This window comes from Corapipo altera, unplaced genomic scaffold (assembly GCF_003945725.1).
Source record: "Corapipo altera isolate COAL_440 unplaced genomic scaffold, ASM394572v1 192, whole genome shotgun sequence".
NCBI lineage: Eukaryota > Metazoa > Chordata > Aves > Passeriformes > Pipridae > Corapipo > Corapipo altera.
The window spans coordinates 7,810-8,075 of record NW_020885391.1 but is presented as its reverse complement, the minus strand read 5'-3'; the positions used below and the strand labels follow the sequence as shown (position 1 = coordinate 8,075).

The 266-nt window shown below is 53.8% G+C and overlaps 1 protein-coding gene across 1 annotated transcript in view; it reads left to right on the top strand.

Annotated features, from left to right (window-relative positions):
• PPP1R37 (protein phosphatase 1 regulatory subunit 37) overlaps positions 1–266 on the top strand; it is a gene marked incomplete at its 5' end in the record, with an annotated part of 14,336 nt that overhangs the window by 6,376 nt on the left and 7,694 nt on the right. The window lies entirely within an intron of this gene.

The window sequence follows — 266 nt, the reverse complement described above, 5'->3', positions numbered from 1 at the left end:
CAGCTGGAACTGTGGGACACAGCTGGAATTTCGGGACACATCTGGAATTGTGGGACACAGCTGGAATTGTGGGACACGGCTGGAATTGTGGGACACAGCTGGAATTGTGGGACACAGCTGGAATTTCGGGACACGGCTGGAATTTCGGGACACAGCTGGAATTGTGGGACACAGCTGGAACTGCGGGACACAGCTGGAATTTCAAGACACAGCTGGAATTGTGGGACACAGCTGGAATTTCGGGACACGGCTGGAATTTCGGGACA